The sequence below is a fragment of the Apium graveolens genome, chromosome 4, assembly GCF_009905375.1.
Source record: "Apium graveolens cultivar Ventura chromosome 4, ASM990537v1, whole genome shotgun sequence".
Classification (NCBI taxonomy): Eukaryota; Viridiplantae; Streptophyta; class Magnoliopsida; order Apiales; family Apiaceae; genus Apium; species Apium graveolens.
Window position 1 is genome coordinate 54,217,676 of NC_133650.1, and position 8,602 is coordinate 54,226,277.

Below are 8,602 nucleotides of genomic sequence, written 5' to 3' on the forward strand. Positions count from 1 at the left end.
GGCATACTAAATGTAGCATAATAAGGATTAGGTGCAAATGGCATATTAGCAAACTGAGCATTCATATTCTGCGTAGACATAGCATTCATAGGCATAGAAGGAATGGCATTCATACTGGGAAGGTGAGGTGGCACGGATATGGAAGTAGGCATGGATGTTTTGCAATTAACAGACAAATAATTTACACTACTATACTTGACACAGATTTTTCTAGGAGCATATTTATCAGGTGTGTAGTTATTATACTTGTTAATTCCTACTCTACCATTTCTATTATTTTTCCTTTTAGCCTCTGTTTTAACCTCAATCTTTTCCAGTCTGTCACTCAATTGCTTGACAGTCATATGACCAACATTAGCCTTTTTCTCCTTATTTACTTGACTGGATTCTCCTGGAACAAAATTCTTGGAAACTGATCCATATTTCTCATTTAACTTGGTAAGTTTGGCTTTACTCACAGGTTTGCTCACAGTCGACAAATGAGGATTTATATCACTCGACGTATAACCCTTTTTGTTATCCGACAGATGACCCTCATCATCAGTCGAGTCTACATCTGTTAGCAATCCTTCAACCAGATTGGATTCCAGCTTCTCCTTATTCTTCTTCCAGGCTGCATCACAAAAGGACTCAATACCTTGAACTTTGGTGATTTGAGCATGAACATCTCTAGATGTTTTTCATGCCTTAATCACCTCTTGTTCTCGTTCAGGCTGCTTCTTTAAGAGCTCTTCTTTCTTCAAGGACTCAGTTAATTCATCCTTAGCAATTTTACACTCAATTTTCAATTTTCCAAATTCAATGAACTGAGACTAGCACATTATTCCTCTCACTTAAAAATAAATTGTTTTCTTTGACTTTAGCATTTTCCTTAGTAAGAGACTTAAGTGTAACACGCATATGATATAATTCTGTAGACATGTCATTTATAGCATCATTACACTCAGCTTTAAAATGTACAAGGTTAGTGGTGATTACCTGATTACTTGAAGAACTTGTCTCTGTTTCATCAGACTTGGCCATTAGGGCTAGATTGACATAACTGACATACTCATCCTCATCCTCATCCAGACCATCTGCTGCCCAGTCATTTTCTTATGTAATGAAAGCCCTTTCCTTTTGTTTTAGCAACTCAAAGTATTTCTATTTGTAATCCACAGGCTCAAACTTCTTTTTTGTTGGAATCCGACTTTTTACACTCACTGGCAAAGTGCCCTGCTAAACCACATTTGAAACATTTGAATTTTGATTTATCCACCATGTTTCTATTTGGCTTAGTTGCTCCAAAGTTCTTCTTGAACTTGAGCTTGGAAAATCTTCTGGAAAGAAATGCTAGATGTTCATCAATATCTTCCATGTCATCTTGGCTCAAAGAATCTTCATTTTCTGCTACCAGCCTCTTGCCCTTGTTTTCACAGACCTTTGAAGTTGATTCAACAGCTTCCATCTTCATCTCCTTTTCTTTCTCTAACTCAGCAACTAGTGCAATGGATCCTCCTTTCTTCTTTCCTCTCTCCATCCTCTCATCTTGCTCTATTTCAAGCTCATAAGTTTTCAGGATGCGATACAGTCTCTCCAAGGTAAACTCCTTGTAATCTTGAGAGTTTCTCAATGAGACTATCATAGGTTTCCATTCCTTTGGAAGAGATCTAAGGAATTTAAGATTGGAGTCTTTTGTCTGATAGATCCTTCCATGCAACTTCAGAGCATTTAGTAGTTTTTGAAACCAACTAAAGATGTCAGTGAGAGACTCACTTTCTTCACTATGAAAATGCTCATATTGCTGAATGAGTAGTTGCATCTTATTTTCCCTTACTTGCTCAGTGCCATCACAGATAATCTGTATAGTATCCCAAACTTCCTTGGCAGTTTTGCAATTGATGATGTTGTCAAACATGTCACCATCAACTCCATTGAACCGGATATTCATGGCCTTCTTATCTTTCATGACTTTTTCAATATCAGGATCAGACCATTCATGCCTTGGCTTGGGGACTGATGGTTCATTTCCAGTTGCAGCTCTCATTGGTACATGAGGGCCTCTCTCTATGCAATCTACATAGGCCTCATCTTGAGAAAGTAAATGGAGATGCATTTTTATCTTCCAATGATGGTAATTATCTTTATCCAGAAAATGAATCTTGACTCCAACATCCTTCTTGTTCATCTTGCTGTTTTGTTGTGATCTTTAAACTCTTTGTTTATCAAGAGCTTGCTCTGATACCAATTGTTAGTCCCTTACAATGCAACAAGAATTACAGAAGGGGGGTTTAATGGAATTCTTGAAACTTTTTCTTGGTTTAAAAGTGTTCTAACTTAAAATATATTTTTGTGTGAATTAATTTGTAAACTGCGGAATAATAACTTGGAATTAATCAAAACACAAGTCTTTAAAAACTTTCGGGTGGATTTGAATGTATCCACCAGAGATATATATTATATCAAGAGAACTCTGTGTAGCAAGAATTGCTCACAGCTGCTTACAAATATGAACAACTAAGTTTATAGAGAAATGCTAAGAATACAGCTTACAAATGTTTCTCTGAGAATTTTCTTGCTTAGTGTTCTTGTTGTTCTATTTGCTACTTCTTGGTTTATATATCACCAAGATTATAAAGTAATCAGACAAGATAATAAAACAAAACCTATCAAGTCTAATACTATGCTGCTTCATTACTCTATTCCAGCATCATTGAATATCTTCATAATAGCATGGAAATGGCAATGCTTCTTTGTTCTCTAAAACCCAGTTAAATGGGCTTCCACATTCCTTTTTCATACACTCGACGCATGTGACTGTGTTGTCACTGTCAACTGATGTTTGAATTGATTATCCGTCGGGTTGCCTTGTTGATCATCCGTCGAGTGGCATTGTTGTTTATCCGTCGGGTAGCAATCTGGCACTTGACTTCATTTCATTTATACAGAATTACAAGACATCATCTATGTACAATTAATCAACTTGTTCTGCATATCTAATTAAAGCCAACATGACTTGAGTGCTACTACAGAATCTAAACAAGTTGTATGCAGAAATGTGCTACAGACTCATTATTATATAAGTTACTCACTCGATGGATAATTGATCATCATCCGTCGGGACTGTATTGAGTCATCCATCGGGACTATATTCATTATCCTTCAAGTGCTACATTTTTCATTAAGTAAAATCTACTAAGGTATTTTGTTAGTGAAATCATCAAGTTCACAACATATCCATAACATTAACCATATGTCTTTATTGGGAGATATGAAGCTCAAAGGTTCATTTAGTCATTTCATAACATGGTCCTGGCTAGTCTCAAGATAGGACCTTCTAAGATAGATAGCCATCTCACGGTGATTACATGAATTAAATCTTTACCAAAATACTACTACGGTTGAGTATCGCACAATCATAAGAAGGAATGTCAATCTTCCACACCATAATACAACCTTCACGGCTTTAACCATCATCACTGTAATCCTCTGGCACGAGCGCCTATAATTTCTCTCTTACACTTAGAGTGTCGGCCACCTCATTGGCCTTTTTTGATAGTAATAGTTCCTCATAATCAATGTCTTTTGAACGATCTGCAACTAAATTTTCTACCTTATTTCCAATCACTGCTTGTGTGAAAATGCTCCTCCTTAAGATTTGGTGAGAAAAAAAAATATTACCATTTTTCCATAAGTTATTGCCTCGGTCTTTAGAAGTTAACATTGTCACGGCTGACTCTCGATCATACTTAGGACGTCTCTTATCTTGGGTCTTTCTTGTTTTCACCAATCTCGACCTTCATTGGGTTGATCTATACTTTCTTATGGCTCAACACGTGCCTACCTGGAATTATTATAATTACGTCATATTTCCTTTATCAAAATTTCTATTCTTGAGAACTTTGAATATTACCTTTCTCCTTGTAAGACCTCTAAGGTTATATTTGAATAATTCCTCCTATATTCCCTACATACAGGGAATATCAAAATACCATTTACTAATACTAGGACCATTATGTATATACTTCTAAAAATTTCTCCACTGATCTATAAAGGTTGTTGTTACCTTAATCCTTTCCAATTCATACTATCAAAACTCATACTGTCCCTATTAAGGGTGAAATGCCAACCTTTATGCATTCCCCTAGGATTCATCTCAAGTTATCGATGTTCTATCCTTAATTCCACCTTTAAAAAGGTACATGCATCCTTCCATGGATAAATCAAGTCATATATCCTTGATAGATTATCTTATTTAATCATTCCCACCTCGATAGTCTATACCAAATTTCACAATAGCATCCTTATTCAAGCTGAGGTAAATCCATATGGCCTCTAAAAGATAACAATGGTTATCCGCTTTTCTTTCTTGATTTGGTAATGATAACAAGGATGTTCTGAAAGATATTGGTCGTGTTCAATATGAACTTTTTAGTTCTAACTATTCATTTATCTCCATTATTTATCACAACCGTCATCTCAATGTTGGGATATCTTTTATACTTGGTGTCTCCCTTTTTGGGCATCAAGTCACAGGTCTTACATACACTTCCCATTCTTGAAGGTCACTTCCTTCATCCCATTTTCCTAATATCTTGTTATCCCGTCTCCTCAGCCCATCCGTGTTTCCTTATTAATCCATCGGTCTATCTCAAAGTTTCATCGAATACTCTCAACTTAAAGGGGATTAATTATATGTATCGCTTGCGCCTTCAACCTTGAATTTATCTCATGATCAGTCACCATCACGCTAATGATGACACATTTCTCTGTATTTATTCCAAGGGTTTCTTAGGGTTTCCCATACCTAACTCCCTTATCACTTCTCAACTCTATTTCCTTTATATCCTTTTATACTCCTTCCCCTTTCAGTCTTTTATTTTCATTTATATTACATCCATTTCATGAACCAACACAACAGAAGCACTGATTTCAAATATCCCGTCATTCTGGATTCGTGTCCTTCAGACGAACCTTGACGACTTTCACAACCTAGATTCATGATTCATCATACTTGTCCGTCTCTGGCCTTGTTTTAAAACTTCTACACTATCTCTCTGGCTTCTTTAGCCTTCCACCAGCGGGCGGCCTCTCTCTTAGGATGGTAAGTGGAAAAATAGTCTTTTGTGCTTCGTCAATCATTTAGAATCTCAAATGATTCCTCTATTTCTTTTAGCCAGGCTCTTGCCTCGTCTGGGTCAACTTGTTCCTTAGAACTCTGAGAGCTTAGCGATTTAAAGGTCCTGAAAGAATTTCCCACCGCATTGTTTCCTCAGGGTGGTGGTTGGGGTAAAACTATAAGTTTTGTTTAGGTAGGTCCATGAATTGCCCCATAGGAGTACCGTCCTGGTTCTCCCTATCTTGCTCGACTTTTGTCTTCTCAATATTAAATGGTTCATCCTCCTCCCATAATCGGGGTTATCTTATACGTTAAAATCTTTTTTTTGCACTTCATTATGTTATGGGTTCCTTCTTTCTTGATGGCGACCTCCCTGACTATCACATTCAGGGTTTGCCCTAAATCTTATTCCTCGAACTATGGAGTTCATCTAAGATCCATTCCTTAAGCTCTTAAACGTTTGGGACCCAAATTCTGTAGGAATACCTCGTTATTCCCTTATCATCTTTCTCGGTATTAATCTCTTCTCCAGTCATTGGCTCTCTGCCTTCATTCATCACTTTTTCTTGGCACAATATGATTTTTTTCCCATAATTTAGGCTCCATTACAACCTCAAACAACCTTTCAGTACCGGCTCTGGTTACCTTCACATCTATTTCCATTTTCTCAAAATCTTTTATCTACTCTCCCGAAGACATTATCATCTCGAGTCTCTCCTTTCTACTAAGGGTGTCAGCCACCATATTGGCTTTACCTGGCTGATAAATAATCTCATAATCATAATCCTTGATTAGCTCTAACCACCTCCTGTGGCGCATGTTGAGCTTTTTCTGCGTAAAAAATATACTTGAGCTCTTGTGGTTTGCGTAAACCTCGCACTTCTCTCCATACAAGTAGTGCCTCCTATATTTAGGGTGAAACTATTGCCGTGAGCTCAGGATCATGGGGGGATATACAAAGCGTCACTACAATCACAAAATCTCCTTTTCCATCCAGCAACGCCAACATAGGGGTCGTCACCAATCTTTGCTTCAATTCTTGAAAGTTGTTCTCGCATTTCTCTGTCCATTCGAAATTCTCAGTCTTACGAGTAAGTCGCGTTAAAGGGGCTGCTATCTTTGCAAAATTGAACGAACCTACGGTAATAACCGTCCAATCCTACCTTTAGTAGTCGCCCTAACCACGGTCATCGATTCCTCAACGGTCATTTCTTCATTCTTGTCAGGATCTCCCACGGGATCCTCTTCAACAACAATCCTTTATGATAAAATCCTCAACCGCTACATCCTTGATATGAAAATCATCTGGTCCCTCATTAGGATGCTCCATTGGATCCACAATCCGATCCCCAATATATAATAAAACATCATCGCGTTATTGCTTTTGAACTTAGGGTTCGGAGTCCCGTTATTATATACGATAACGATCTATGTTACTATCATGATATTTATAAGGGTTCCCGTAAGGGTTTTAATTGTCAGTACTACGTTAGGTAGTCCAACTATGAACTTGGCAAGAGTTCTTATTATCTTAGTGAACTTATCATTTTAACGACGCATCATCTCTGAGGTTTATAACACTTAGCTCTGATACCATTTCTGTAACACCCCCAAATCCGGGGTCGGGGATCCGGGTTGTCACGAGTTCCATTTCCCTTAATAACACCCCAATCTTAATAAACAACCAACTACTGCGTACTGTGACCCCACAATAAACACACATACCACAAGTTATAGTCTCAGAGATGAATACAAAAATAACACAAGTCATTTTATTTTACAATTATAAGTCATTACACCTCAAAAAGGGTTTCTGAATAAATTTACATTCCTTTGCCATTATTAAAATTCATAATATACATAAGTCTAGTACATCAAAATTTGAAAGCCTAGCCTATTGAGTTCCTACCTCAGCTACAACGGCCTCAACGCCTACAGGAAACTGTGGAACATTTCCTATACGCTCGTGAATTGGGAGCTTGGTCATGTCCATCTTGTCTATCTGTTGTTGTGTGATGAAAAAAGAAAGCAAGGGTGCGCAACAAGCCCACCAAAATAACATGTATTGTAATTAACAATATATGAGCCTTCTAATAGTACTCATGAAAGTCTTGGTCAAGCAGATATGAACAAAGTTTGATATCTTAATGCGACGAAGTCGCAAAATATTCAGCATATATATACATATATACTTTTCAAAACCTTTGAAATCCTCTGACATGTATATTATACACAGAGTTCTAGTTTATAACTGTATAAAAATATCGTTACAGGGTGATCTCATATATCTAACCTTATCTCAATATTTTTCTGAAAATCTTTGTCATTCATAAGATAATCATTTACTAGATATAAGTTGAAAAGATGAAGTTACAAGATACTCCAGTATACTTATATCTTTTTCTGAATACTACTTGAACTACCACCGTTCAAGGTATAAATAGTTTATCCCATAGATGAAGCTACAAGACAAAACTTGTATATAATCAATATTTGAAATATGCTCCAAATGAAACGAAGTTACGAGATACTTCATTTGATGAAAACATCATTTTGAAAACTCGACCCTGTTAACACTGAACAATCGCACAGCCGTAGCCTTTCTATCGAAGTGCTCTGGGTAGTGTTGCATAAATATCCAAATGGATCATGAACTCATTACGGGAGTTTTCCGCGCCAGGAAGACCACTCACGATGATCAGTCTCAGTAGTGCAACCCCACCATTTTCTACATGTAGAGGAGAATAGTCGGATTTTCTTGTCGACCGAACGCTGGACTCCTAAGGAATGGACCGTCTTAGCGAAACTTCCGGGCCATTTGGGCAATATAATAAGGTTGGGCCGACGCCACTCGACCACTTATGCCACTCCTAGTTCAGATGAAAACCATGACTCTGAAACGTAAAGCTCGTCCCCCTTTCCCCAAGTAGAAACTTGTTGATACGGCTCCACCAAGAAGTCGTATCTAGTTGGAAAGGAAAACTCACCGATATTTCCCAGGCGATGCCTGTTAATAGATTAACTTATTCCAAGAATTTTACTTCCCGAGTGTTGGGTAAGTAATCAAAAACTCTTTTATCAAAACTGCAACCTTGTTGCGAATATAAAAATACATCACGGAGCCGGATCCCTCAGATTTTTGAACGAGTACTTAAATCACCGTCGAAAGGAAGATCTTAAATTTGAAAACGAGTTTTGGGATCCGCTCTAACTTTCCAAAAATAGTTTTGATAAAGTTTGAAAATAATCTCTAGAAATATTTAAAGTAAGAATGATCTGATAGTATCAATTATTTTCCGAATACTTGGCAAATGTTGAAACATTATTCTTTAGGAAAATAAAGAATATTATTTAATAAAATAAGCGGAGTCTTAAGTCCTTGAATGAATATTCAAAATAATATTTATTAAATAAAATAACTGGAGTCATAAGTCCTCGAGTGAATATTCAGACTAATATTCATTAAATAAAATAAGTGGAGTCATAAGTCCTCGAATGAATATT